Raw genomic sequence first — 12,750 nt, forward strand, 5'->3', positions numbered from 1 at the left:
ATGATTTGTTCTTTTCAACTTTATTATGCAAATTCGTAAAAAGTCCAAAATAACGGTAACCTGTTTCTGTGTAGCTTAATAGTCTACACCCCATTTACTGGAAAAGCAAATTAATACTAAATACAGTTTAATGAAAGTACAGTTAAAATTAATAATGTTAAGCTACAAAATAAAATTCTGTTTTTAAAAGAAAACGAATGAATGAATGAATCGTTTAATCTTTATTGTTTGAGTTAATTTAAACCATAACAATATTTCTATAAAACCGGAAATGTTGAAAAAATATAATATACGTTAAAAAACATTGTCACCAGTGGTATATTTACAGATGAGAGAGTCATGTCTGAACAATTTACCACAAATATTGTAGACTTATAAAGAGCTGATGGTCAGCAAGGATACATTTAGAGGCAGGCGAGAAAATATTAGAACAAATATGCCAAGGGCTTTTCTTCTTTTTTTTGGAATAGTGCTATTGTGATTGTTAGAATACAAAATGTGTGGAGCCATTGGAGAATCCTGTCTAGTGTTCATATTAAAGTGAAAAAAAAAGACTTAAAGAGACAAAGGTAGCTGAAGGAAATAAAGGGAATGGGGTAGGAGAAGGAACAAGAGTATGAAAGGAAGACCAGCATAAACTAAAGTAGGAGAAAGGAAAAATATATGGGTAAGGGAAATGGATGAAAGAGGGGGCTTGGTGGTGCCCTTCCAAAACGTTCAAGGGTGGAAAGCAATAGGGGGGGGGCAGAGGATTCTGTGATACCCTTGGAAGAGCTTGTCACATTCCTCTAAATTAGTGAACTCACTGTGTGGCAGCACAGTCTGGCAATGAACTATGATTCTTAGTAGGCCACAAATTACGTTGTGTCGCAGTGAGACATCAGTCATCTGGGAATATCAGATATGGCTTTCTTTGTGGTTCACTGCATCCCTTACTAGGCAAATATGCTATAATGTTGTTGCAGCCAGGACCTAGGTAAATGGATTCTGAATTTACTTGCAAGTACTTGTTGCTGTCCATATGATTGTTTTGAATGGGTAACTGGATTATAAAGAAGTATCCCGAAGATGTGCTGTAGATTAAAACAAACTTTCAACTATTTTTTGGGGCATTTGTGGACTATTTACAGTGGGTTTATTTATAATGTTAGCCTGTAATGTAAATTGGTGGACTATTTAAGTGGATCATTACTTACGTATTTATTAATGTCATGTAAAAGTTTCATAAGTTAAAATAGAAGCTACAATTCATCATGCATCCAAGAGTGTGTGGTAACAGAATTTGAAGTAACTATCTTAAATAAAGGAGACAAGGTAATGTACATCTATATTTGAGATACTTATTTGTTGTATGATTAGTTTTCAGGAGTTACCCATCACATATTAAAATACAGGGATCTGGTTACACAGAGATAGTAGTTATGTATATCCATTCACAATTACAGTTATGATTAGTTATACATATGGCAAGACATCTAATATATCTTTGCCTTGTATTATTTTACTACATCCCACAAATGTCATTGATCAGCCAAGTGGCAAGGAAGCAGTGGTGGATTCCTGTGTCTCAACTTGCTCTCTTATCCCACTCCCATCCCCTCTGTCTACAGGCCATCGTATTTATGAATATGTAGTCAGTAGAGAGGGTGGTGAGAAATAGAAAAGAATATCACTTTGGTTGGATCCTGCCACAAGGTTAGATTGACGTGGCAAGATTTTACAATAAACTATTTATTATGTGCTATTTTTAACAACTAATGTAAGAAACATCACCATTATGATAAGCAACTCCAAATAAAATGGACAAAACTGTGAACAGTAAATACACCTAATTCATGACATCTCCCTAACCAGTTGGGGCCCGATTTAAGTCTGGCGGTCCAAGGACCGTCAGACTCGTGGTGGCAGGGCGGTGGTGGATGCACCCACCATTGCACTGGGGGTCAGACTGCCCCATTACTAGTTGGGCAGTCGGACTACCCTAGGACCGCTGGCTCCACCAGGGAACTGCCATTGTCTGGCATTGCAGCGGCGGTCTGAGGCCGCAATGTTCTTGGCGGGACCTCCGTGGTCCTGCAAAGCATATTACGAGTTTCCTCTCCTCCGGGGTATACATGGAGTTTCAACCTCCATGTAAACTTTGGAGGACTGGAAACAAAGTGGGCCCTACAGGGCCCCCCATGCCTCAACCACATGTGGATGCACACAGGAGGGCATAACAAGAGGACTTTTGAGTCCATGCTGTGCAGGAACCTTGTAGTGCGCCCCATTGAGCCCTTTAAAAGAGGCACTGCCATGGGAGCGCCAGGCCACCCGCCTGTCAGTCTACTCAAAAGTTATAATCTGGCGAGCAGGCGGGCGGTCAGCGGCGACCTCTGGCAGAGCGGTGGCAGGCCGGTGTGCACCACCACGCCACCACTCCACCAAAAGTCGTATTCCGGGCCTTATTGTAACCCTACCTATGATACAATTAGCTAACTTACAGCTTGATTATTATTTGCCAATTCATGAAATGCCCCTAAAGGTGAAGCCTAGTCTTTAACCATCCCTTTAGCAACGAATCCTTTTGCCTTGCTCTGTACAATCACTGGTTTCTTTTATACGCTTTTCACTGGTTTCTTTTATTCTTCTTTCACACTCTATGTTCTTCAGAGTAGTCGTCGCTCATGCTTGGCTCCTGTATTTTCCAAGCAGGATACTCAACAATGCCTCTGTTTAGATTTTTGGAAGCACATGGAAGTTGCTGCTGTTGTATCCTCCAGTTGGCCCACACCTGATATGAAGTGATACAAGGTAATTTACACTTGCAAAACAGATGCATAACTATTCTGAAATGTGCGAGCCACAGAAAAATATGTGCTAATTGAGCATGTATAACTTGTACGTCTACACAAAGCTGATAAGTCTAAATTAATAATGAGCAGGCGTGTCTTCTAAGCCATAAACGTCTGTCATGCACCTCAGTGCGTTCAATGTAAATCAAATCAAATCAGGTGTTTGATAAGCGCGACTACTCACCCTTGAGGGTATCAAGGCACTGGGTTTGTGGGGGTGGGATTCGCAGGTTCCAGTCCATCAAGAAGGGGGGGCTGTCGAAGAGCCAGGTTTTGAGGTTTCTTGCAAAGATGGGGAGCGATGTTATCTGTCTGAGGTGTAGCGGAAGGAGAAGGAGCGGCCTCCCGATCTGGTCTTTCTGGTGCGGGGGACCAGAGCGCAGGAGAGCTGGGCTGATCGTAGGGTCCTCTGGGGTGTGTGGAATTTGAGTCAGCTGTTCAGGTATGCTGGTCCGGTGTCATGGAGGGCCTTGTGAGCGTGGGTTAGCATTTTGAATGTGACTCTAGCTTCGATGGGGAACCAGTGGAGGTGCTGGGAGATGTGGCAGTGACTTGGCAGGTTGAGGACCAGTCTTGCGGCGGCCTTTTGGATGTTTTGTAGCTTGTGGGTGAGTTTTTTGTTTATTCCGGCATAGAGTGTGTTGCCGTAGTCAAGCCTGCTGGTGACCAGGGCGTGAGTAAAAGGTCTTTCTGTGTTCGAGGGGGAATGTACAAAAAATGACCTCCTTTACATTTAACAAGGTCTAAATTGTATGCAGCGGTAAGGAATGTAATATTTATTGTGGCCGGTGTCTGGTCAGGGTGAACTCTCAACTTCATTAAATGAACCTGAGCCCAACCCCCTGGCAGCTGTGGCACTGAGCAGACAAGCTTACCTTAGGGCAATGGATACAATATTTTAGGCAGTAGCAAAACTGTAACAAAGTCAAAATGTGAAACACTCAAAATTATACATCAAATAAGAAAAATACAGAAAACTGTAATAACCAAAATAGCTCCAAAATGTCAAAAATCATATAAGGGGAACAATAGATATGCATTTTTGAAGCTTTAAGTAGTAATAGTGCCAATAAGCTCAAAGTTCCAATGATAGTCACTTGTCGCCATAGACCAGGACCTAGGCGTAATTTGAGGCTCGCCACGATGGAGCGCAGATCAGATACAGCAACCAGGTTCATCCTGGTCAAAGTTGATTGGAACTCTCCATAAATTGAAGGGGTGTGTGGAAAGGACTTAACCTAAGATTGTCCCTACAACCAAAACAAGCATTGGCAAAGCAATTAGGTCTGCGTTGGCCTCCAGCTTTTTGGCAATTCTTGTTTCATCATGGTTTTTGTAAAATGTTATTGTTTATGAAGCTGCTGGGCCCTTGTCATTCTAAAATAAAAAGAAGAAACATTGGCTAAAGGCAAATATTTTTTTGGTCTAAAAAAAGCATCCATTCTTGACACTGAAGGGAATTACTTTGTGTGTGGATGTGTTCTTTGTGAAACTGCAGCATGCCGTAAGTCAATGTGAAGTCAGCCAATGGGAGAAGAAGGATGACACATTGGCCTTTGATACATACCGGAGTACGTGGAAGTAAAAAGGTGAATGAAGTAACCACAGACTAATGATTTCAGTCTTTCTGAAAAACCCCTATAGGTAAGATGTTATAAACATAATTGTATTAGACTAAAAATGTCTTAGCTAACACCGATCAAAAATAGCTAATCGGTCTGGCATTGGCTGCCAGCCTCTTGACTTTGAGAAAGAGGGAAAGAAAGAAAGAAAGAAAGAAAGAAAGAAAGAAAGAAAGAAAGAAAGAAAGAAAGGAAGAAAGAAAGAAAAAAGAAAATGCAAGGGAGGGAGGGGGGAAGGAAGAAGAAATGAAGTAAGGAAATGTAGAAATAAAGGAAGGAAGAATGGAAGGAAGGAAGGAAAAAAACAAAGAAAGAAGGGAAAAAAGAAAGACAGGGTTTGCAAGACTGATAGAGAACACTGATTAGTTTATATTGGAGTTCATGTGAGCTGATGTGAAATAGCAGCAGTCAGATAAAAAAGAGTACTTGTAAAAGGTATTTACCACAGAATTAACAGGGGATGGGATATGATAAAACTGGAATGTGCTGTTTTCTAATCAAAACACTAAAGTAATTATAAAGTAAAAACAAAAAACTGCCTCAGAAGAGAACTACCTTTTGTGTGCATGTACTCTTTATGGAAAAGCAAAATGCAATGGCTTAAGACGTCTGACCCATTTCCCCATGCTATATGCTGTAGTGGGAGAAAGCAATATGTGAATGACACAACAGACCAAAGGATGAAGAGAGGTGGTTGAAATGCGTCTTAAGTATGTATATTATGTATAATTTTACAAAAGAATCTAAAGGTTCTTGCCCACGTCAGACCTAAAATAAATTAGCGCTGCATATGCAATTGTTCTGGGTTTTTTACACCTGTGAAACTCTTTGCATGCACAAAAGGATTAAACATAAATGAGTCATGAAAAACCATATTTCATGGAAACTGTTCATGATTTTAATATAAATACACCAATCATTTTACATTGCCCGCATTCACACCTCCAATTATTTTTGTCTTTCCATAAGTACAGCTGCTTGCCCAGATTGGCAGCATTGCTGAAAAGAGGCTTCTAGTTCTCAGTATACACCGAGGTTGACTTATTTCCACCAATCTCATTATATACGGATGTGTTTGTCTCTGTCCTCTGGTCATTATAGGTCCTGCCTGTCCCTCTGCCTATCATAAAGATACCCTTATGCACATCTCTGTGGCGAGTTCTCTTCTGCCTAACCGGGCGCCTGCAGTGAACCAGGCGATGATGTAACATAGCAGCGAGGTGGTTTTCGTTTTATTCATAGTCTGGAAGTTTCAAGCCCCACCCTTGTGTGATTGAATAAAGCCATTTCTTTTCACATGTTACCCCGGAGCAATTTGGATAGCTCCCTTTCCAAGTAATAGACAAACCTTAGCAAACCTAACAGGTTTGACTTGAATATACCAATGCTTTCAAACTGCCTGCGTGCACGCATGTGTTTGCATGTTGTAGCACACTAAATACAAATCTATAGCCTTTGACAGTTCCTTTTGCTTTTTTGTTGACAGTTCTAATTGAAACACCTGGGGGAGACCCGTAAAAAAGAGAAATCGGAGCCGTTGCTGGCAGGACAGCCTCGGGAGCACACACCAGTGACACCCAATCACAGGCGAGCATCGATGCCAGTACAGCTGAGGAGCACACCTCTGTGGATTAAAAGGGCCTAGCCCAAAGCACGGTGTCTCGATTGTGGTGTGGTGAGTCCATTGCATCACCTCCCCCAGTCACCACCCCTGCTGACCCCGTGATCTCGCACCAAGCCTGCTCCCTGATTGGCAAACATGTCTTTTCTTAAGACACCTCCTAGACTGCTCCAGCACCCACTTCATCCTGCCTTGCATTCCAGCAGGTGGTTCAGAAATAGGATACGCTCATTGTTAAGCCGTTGGTAGTTGAGAGGGCCCTGTGGGAAACCAATACCACCAAGTATAAGGAATTTGAGCTGCAGTGTCCATGACCTGTTTCCTGTCCAGCACAAGGCGCACCGTGTGGCATAGTCAGCCCGGAATGCGGAGGTCACACATCTCTACCACAGGAACATCCTCTCTCCTCACCACTTCCTCGTCTTATCGTTACTGCACCTCTTCCTGTATGTAGCCCTTCCTCACACATCCTTCCTGATGTGCAAGGCAACCGGTCCCACTGGACACAACCCTGATGATGAACTCGCAGCAGGTGTAAAGAATGATGTGTTTTTTGAAGTTTGTTAAATACTTTTTAATCATTTGTAGCCAGAGATTAGGGCAGTGTCGTGAGAACCCATGTCAATTAATAAGAACCTCTTTTTACTTTTCACTCCGTAGTGCTTGATTAATCTCATAAATTACTAATAGCCCTCCTGCATAAGGGATTATGCCCTGCATAGGCCAATGAGTTCTGCAGTGTTTGCAAGGTCAGCATTTTACACCTCTCAAAGTGATGCTGTTGGACATCCTTGCTTAGAAGACCCTTTTCCTGGGGGCAGTGACATCAAGTAAAGCAATTAGGAGAGTTAGGGGCCCCGTTGTGTAGACTAACATGTTTTAGAATATTGCCGGATGAGTTTAACCTGCTTGCACAGACGGATATTTTGACAAAGTCTGTCATCTTTTTATTTGGAGGATGATATACTCTGGATTGTGTTCTACCTTAAACCTGCTTCTTAAGTGGAGGAGCTGCAGAAAATGGACATGGCACAGTTTTCATTGATCTATGTGTCCAAGCAGGGGTCGTTTTGAACGAGCGACAATGTGTTACATTTGCTTTCAAAATGGTTTAGAGTCAACATAATAAGGACAATGATACCTAGGGCCTAATTAAGTTGTTGGTCGGAAAGCCTCCGACCACAGGCCGGACGCTTTCCGACCGACATCCTTGATTTGAATTCCGACCGCCATATTAGGATTATGGCTGCTGGAATTCAAACGGAACGGTCATTCCGGCTGGCTTCCGACGGGCTCATGAAGCGTAATTCTGTGCGTACTGCTTTTCCGCCGTCAGGATTATGATATCAGTTTCCGACAAGCTTTCCATGTTGGGCTTTCTGACATGGAAAACCTGTCGGAAAGCGACTTTGAGGGTTCCTAGCAGGGCCCCCCTCTCTCTGAGGCCTCCAGTTGTGAGCTGACCTCCCTGTAAACCCCTTAACCGTGTGGCAGGCACCGTGAGATGCGTGCCACACTTTGCAGGGATTTACAGTGATTCCCATTTCTCAATGGGAGCCTGTGCTGCGACCGGTTTCCAGTGGCCTCACAAGCTCTCATAGGGAAATAGGACTCTGTGACCACACCATGTGCGGTCGCATTGTAATTGCGGTTTTGGACCTCGTCCCGAGGTCGGTTGGTCTCTAAACAGCCGGGATGTCAGCCGGAGGAAACTCTGACCCACATCCTAACTAGGCCCATGATGTCTATGAGGTGGCAGGAGTATTACTACCAGTACCAGGAGCGATTCAGTATTCATCAACTATGAAAGTATCAACATCTTGGGTTGAGGAATATTGCGTCCTCACATGGGTTTCCCCTTGACATTACCCTAAATAATCACGAAATTACCCTTCTTATACTGAGAATACTATGTAGCCCTGACTCCAAAGTGAAACATAGTATCTACCAAATCACAGCTCAAAGGCATCCAGACCTACCATACTCGTCTCAGGTTTACAAGATGTTAAAAATGTTTCCCTTCAAGCGGCAGAGGCGCTCATTTGCGAATAAAAGTCACCTTTGAACGTGTTCCTCGTTGTATCGGTGCATTTTTAATGACCAAAGACAACTTCTAAATCTTATGCGAGCCAGTAAGGGCAACAAAACACTGTTTATGCGAGTAAAGTAATTACAGTAATGAAGGTAAATTGACAGCAGGTTCAAAGATCAGAGAGGAAGGGACGAAAAACAGAGGCAGTGAGAGGGAAGCAGAGCTCCGACAATGCTTGTATGAACCACCAGAGAATGACCAATTACTGAAAACATTCTTACTCATTTCCTACAGACACATCTTGTAAAGAGCTTACATTATTTGGCATTCGAATATAAGTAAAATTATAGAAAATACCAGACATTATAGAAAATAAGTAAACCCACAGTGAAATGTAACAGTAAACATGTTTTTTAAACTACGAGTTGATGCAATTACAATGACGTTTCCAGCAATTGATCTAAGTTATGATGACCCACAATTCAAGTAACCTCAGTGGTTTAATGTTTCAGATAAGTACAGAGATTGTAATTAGAGCTACAAATCATCTATGAAAAGTATTAACTTCTACTATCTATATTACAAATCTATCGATTAGATAAGAGTACATATAAACTAACGCTGGCCCTGGACAACCTCATTCTTTTAGATTGTATAATGTGGATGTACTTGTGTTGTGTCAGTGGTATTTTATATGAACAGTCTTTATTGCAGGATAGGGTTATTTGCCAAATACGATTTGGAAGGTTCTGGTTTCTTTATTTCTTCTTTTAGTTTTTTTTCTGCGTGACATATATCCGTCTCAGGGCCTGATTACGAGTTTGGAGGTCTTACCACCATTCCTCTGCGGCGGTCCCATGTGTTCCCGCTGACCCAGCGGTGGTGTTTCCAAGACAAAATTGGGGCATTCTGATGCCCCCATTACAATATGTTCATACATTATGCTGATATTCAAAACTGCTTTAGCCTATTTTGGAAGCTTGAGAAACTATCTATTCGAACTTGCATGCAAAATATCAGTGAACAGTTATGTTGCTGGATTCATGACCCGCACTTGCTTGTTGCCAATGTACTTCACTTTTGTTGTTGTTTTTTTACAGTTTTATTAGGGTTTTTAAATGCAAGCAAAAACAGCAATACGTGACCATAATGGAACTCAGCAACTGTGCATTACCACAATGCAAGTGTTCATAAAGCAGTAACAGACATACATGGTAATGATTTAATGGAGACAGCCACTAAAATCTCCCTGTGCAGGACGATAAGTGTATGAATAATAGACAGTTGTGAGCTGATGTGTCTACACATCTAACCGACGTACTATCCCTACACTGGGGGAACAAAGTGGTGATTCGGATCTGGAGTCTGGCAGAATCATACTTGTGAAGGGTGCTGGTGTAAATCCAGAGTGAGGCTCCTGTTATGGTGAAGGTGGCGTTGCGGGTGTAACTGAGGGCTGGGCTACTTGCAGGTGCTATGGACTGGAATGCCGAGCGGGGTTGAGGTGGGCGCTAAGGGCGTAATGCGCAGACAAATGATGATGGGAACCAATGAAGTCCCAGTCGGGCTCACGGGGGAAATTCGTAGTTACGAGTAAGGTGTTGGAACTGGCCGAGGAGAATATCCCAGGCCAGGGATATTGGGTGCTTATGGAGGTGTCGAACTTCCTCATGGTGCCTGATGATTACGCGTTTTCCCTCTCAACATTCCCCCACGATTGCATCGCTCCATGCCACACAGTCACAGGTAGGACCTGTGCAGCTCTCCACTGCAAAGTGAGGACTTTTAGCGAGCAAAAGAGCTAGTTCTCACCCTTTGGCGCTTCCTACGCTTAAAGATGCCTAGGATGCAGACCTCCCATGTGTTAATGTCAGTGAGTTCTGTTACCTCACGCAGCACGTCACGGATGGAACACCAATATGAGGATAAGGCTGAGCAGGACCACACCATATGCAGAAGTCATCTGTAGCCAAGCGGCAGTGGGGACAGCAAAGGTGTGCCATGGGGAAATAGCGGTTGAGCTGCTCTGGTGTCAGGTAGGCTTGGTGTAGAATAGAGAATTGTATGCTTTTAAACCTACCAATTCTAAAGACTCGCTGGGAGAATTCCAAGGTTTGCTCCCATTCAGTGTCTTATAGCATCCTTCCTTTATCATCATCCCATTTGCCTTGTAGAGTGTTCAGTGGAATCCCTGTATCGCCTTAAAAATTTACATTATTAGGTGTTGCCCTGCTCCTATGTGAAGGAGTGTTTGTGTGATAAAGTGGGTCTAAGGTTCCACGCCATTAGTGGACCAGAGCACTTGGCATGTGATATGGAACTTGATCGAAGATAAGTTGGTCGAGGGTAAGAAGGTGGCTATCTGCAAAGAAGTCACTGACTGGTCAGGGATCGCTCATGAGAGTTCCTCAGATCCATGGCGAAGTAGGATCCTTGGAATCGTGGTAGGCACTGTAAGGAGAATGCTGGGGCATATGGTGTGACATGGCATGTGAGGTGGGAAACACTGGCCATGTATTTATGGGCAACCAACACCTGCAATGCCCATTTGGTTTGGGTTGCAATTTTGGAGAGTAGGAAGCTTTGGAGCATAGCTGGCGCAGACAGTACCGGGTGAGATGCCACGTGGTGTCTGTGGGGATCAGGGCATTCCATGCTAGATCCACTAGGTGTGTGTCGTGGTCGGAAATGAAGTGCCCTAAATAGTCAGCTTGCATGACCGTGTCTATAACAGAGCTAGAATAGAGAATACGGTAAAGGCGCAGCGGTGTAGGTTGTGTTGCACAGGGTACAATGAATAGATGCGTGAATGGTAAACAGACAAAATATCGACTACAAAATATCGAATGGACTTAATATCGACTACAAAATATTGGCTGGACAAAATATCGAAATGACAGACTATAGACATCAAAAATATCATTTTGAAGGTAAGTAATATAATATCGAATTTTAAAATATAGATAGTCAGAATATCGAAGTACATAATATAGATTAATAAAAATATTGAACTTTTAATAATATCGATTTTTTTATAGTGTATTTTATGTGTTAAAAGTGTTTATTTATGTTATAATGTAATTTAATTAATGAATCTAATGTTATTTACATTTTAAGTAATTATTTTAGTAGCGGGTGGTGGGCTTATAGGGGAGTAGGGTGGGAAGTAATTTAATTATATTTAATTAAATATGTAAATTTATTTATTGGTGTTTGTTTATAATTAATTGTTAATTCATTTTTATTTTGTAATTAATTAAATTTTAATTGACAATTAATTTTATTTAATTGATTAATTGATAATTATGTTAATTTAAGTAATTTAATTTCTGTAGCGGGTTGTGGGTTTATAGGGGAATAGGGTGGGAAGTAATTTAATTGTAATTAATTAAATATGTTAATTTATATATTGTTATTTATTTATAATTAATTGTTAAATAATTGTTATTTGGTAATTAATTAAATTTTAATTGACAATTAATTTTATTTAATTGATTAATTGATAATTATGTTAATTTTACTAATTTATTTTATGTAGTGGGCTGTGGGTTTATAGGGGAATAGGGTGGGAAGTAATTTAATTATAACTAATTACATATGTTAATTTTTTTATGGTATTTATTAGATTCTAATTGTTAAGTAACTTTTTAATTACTAATTAATTAATTGTTAATTTGTAATTAATTAGTATTAATAGATAACTAATTGTAATGATAAATTTAAATTAGTGTTATTAATTAATTATTATATTATATTAAATTGGTAATTACCTTTAATTATTTTTTTTATAGATATTAATATATATATATATTTTAATAATATATGAAGTATCTACTTTCCCTACTGTTGCACTCACTGGAGTGGGAATAGTAATTTTTACCCCTACGCTATCCAAAGCTTTCCCTAATGTTGCACTCTCTGGAGTGGGAATAGTAATTTTTACCCCTACGCTATCCAACCATTTCTCTACTGTTGCACTCTCTGGAGTGGGAATAGTAATTTTTACTCCTACGCTATCCAACGCTTTCCCTACTGTTGCACTCCCTGGAGTGGGAATACTAATTTTTACCCCTACGCTATCCAACGATTTCCCTACGGTTGCACTCTCTGGAGTGGGAATAGTAATTTTTACCCCTATGCTATCCAATGCTTTCCCTACTGTTGCACTCTCTGGAGTGGGAATAGTAATTTTTACCCCTACGCTATCCAACCCTTTCCCTACTGTTGCACTCTCTTGAGTGGGAATAGTAATTTTTACCCCGATGCTATCCAACGCTTTCCCTATTGTTGCACTCTCTGGAGTGGGAATAGTAATTTTTACCCCTACGCTATCCAACGCTTTCCCTACTGTTGCACTCTCTGGAGTGGGAATAGTAATTTTTACCTCTACGCTATCCAACGCCTTACCTACTGTTGCACTTTATGGAGTGGGAATAGTAATTTTTACCCCTACGCTATCCAACACTTTCCCTACTGTTGCACTCTCTGGAGTGGGAATAGTAATTTTTACACTTCCGCTATCCTACGGTAATAATATTGGATATTTTTTAATTATATTATGTTACTATATGTATGTTTTAACAAATATGATTGTAATTCTTTTTTATAACTGTAATTAATTATTTAATTATTATAAGGTAA

At 40.9% G+C, this 12,750-nt stretch overlaps 2 long non-coding RNA genes across 2 annotated transcripts in view; both read right to left on the bottom strand.

The window, feature by feature from the left end:
- LOC144822677 (uncharacterized) overlaps window positions 1-12,750 on the bottom strand; it is a 281,123-nt gene that overhangs the window by 200,041 nt on the left and 68,332 nt on the right. The gene's annotated exons all lie outside the window — the stretch shown is intronic.
- The window catches only part of LOC144822680 (uncharacterized), a 62,255-nt gene continuing 49,711 nt past the window's right edge, over window positions 207-12,750 (bottom strand). The window contains exon 2 of the long non-coding RNA XR_013608677.1: window positions 207-4,211. This is a non-coding gene — a long non-coding RNA (uncharacterized LOC144822680). The remainder of the gene's footprint in view (window positions 4,212-12,750) is intronic.

Source organism: Lissotriton helveticus, chromosome 3_1 (genome assembly GCF_964261635.1).
Source record: "Lissotriton helveticus chromosome 3_1, aLisHel1.1, whole genome shotgun sequence".
Lineage (NCBI taxonomy): Eukaryota > Metazoa > Chordata > Amphibia > Caudata > Salamandridae > Lissotriton > Lissotriton helveticus.